The sequence below is a fragment of the Aplysia californica genome, unplaced genomic scaffold, assembly GCF_000002075.1.
Source record: "Aplysia californica isolate F4 #8 unplaced genomic scaffold, AplCal3.0 scaffold01491, whole genome shotgun sequence".
In the NCBI taxonomy this organism is placed as follows: domain Eukaryota; kingdom Metazoa; phylum Mollusca; class Gastropoda; order Aplysiida; family Aplysiidae; genus Aplysia; species Aplysia californica.
In genome coordinates this window covers 67,022-68,778 of record NW_004798761.1, presented here as the reverse complement: position 1 = coordinate 68,778, position 1,757 = coordinate 67,022, and positions in this window count along the sequence as shown.

Below are 1,757 nucleotides of genomic sequence, written 5' to 3'. Positions count from 1 at the left end.
GGGGGGTGGCTGTCATGGGTTCAAACCAACGCCTGCTGTATTACCCAGTTTAGAGTAGGCGATGGTTCAAACCCTTATCATTTCTATCTGAAGTCGTGGTTGGGGAGGTGTAAGGATGTCTTGTGCGCACCCTGTCCTTTTGGAGGGTCAGGCGTTAGAAGCAGCGCGGCATGTCGATGTGTACCCTATAGTTACGACTATAGGCGCAAGCAGTGACAGTAGTGTAAGTTTGCGCTGTGGCTCTATTCCTCTAAGTTTCAAGGGGAATGAAGAAATGAATGTGAAATGATAGAAGCATATGTCGTTGTGTACCCATAGTTACGACGAAAAGGAACGCAGAGCGTAGTTAGTTAGTAGCTTAAGCGCAAGCAGTGTAGTGTAAGTTTGCGCTGTGGCTCTATGTTCCTAGATTTCATGGGGATTGAAAGAACAGAATGCGAAATGCTGAGCGTATGCAGTTGTGATCGCCGTAGAACTCTAACTAAACAGATACTAGTAGGTGTACCTCTACTACATGTTCGTTCTTGAGTGTTTGCTTGACATTGTTGGTGTGGATAATTTTGGTAATAGAGGTAGTTCCTCCTCCCAACACCCCCCCTCGTCCCATTTCGCCCCTTTATGTTTTACTACTTTCACCCCTCTTTCTCTCTCCCCCCCCCCTCTCTCTCTCTCTCTCTCTGTCTCTCTCAGTGGGTAGTTGGCGAGTGCTGTGGTGGGGTTTGCTCCTTCTTTCCTATCAAACGTCTATCGTCCTCTTCTCCCCTCTTCCTATTTTGTGTTTGTTACTTTCTTGTAACACCTCTAATCTTCGGCACTTATATGACCTTATTGTGTAACAAGTGTCGTAAAACTCTTTACTAAAACTAAAGGGCTTACTTCTTTTCTTTTTCTCTATTTCTGCCTGCCGACTATCGTGCTTTTTCCCCCCTAGCACTAAAATAATGGTCAATATTGCCGCTTGCGTCTATCTATATACTTCTATTTACTTAAACTGCGACTGTGGGTGGTTGGCGGGTGCTCTGGTGTGGTTTGCTTCTTTCCTATCAAACATCTATCCTCCTTATCTCCCCTTCTTTTTTATGTTTGTTACTCTCTTGTAACACCTCTAATCTTCTGGCGCTCATATGACCTTATGCAGTTGCGAGCGACGTAAAACCTCTACTAAAGCTAAAAAACTGCGACTGGTTGCTGGCTGTATCACTAATAATACACCCTTTTAAAAAGAAATATCGCCCACCCCCCACCCCCTAGGTCCTTACTGAATAACCAATCTCTCTATAGTTTCTATCTTGTTATTTTCTTTCCCTACGTGGCTAGTGTATAATTTGTCCTACAATGAAGAGTTGGGTCGTTTGTTTTCCTTCTCGTTGCTCAAAAAAAGGTAATCATACCAGAGAGTTTTACAGTAATACAGTTACTGAACTGGGTCGGTTTCCTTCCCGTGACTCTATCTAGGTCACCGATGTACCCTACACCCCTGCTCTCTCCTCCTCAACTCCTCTGGCGCCCCCCCCCCCCTACAACCGTGAGGTGGCTGATGTACTTTTGGTTTCTGCCCTGTGGCCCTGAGGTTGTGCACAAGTCTTCATTTGTTCTCCAGTTCTTATTGTTTCCTTCGGGGGGGGTCGATGTTTTTTAAAAGTTTAAACTGAAACTTAGCTCCAGTGACTGACGCACGCACGCACACGCACACTCTCTCTCTCTCACACACACACACACACACACACGCACACACACACACACACAGACACACACAC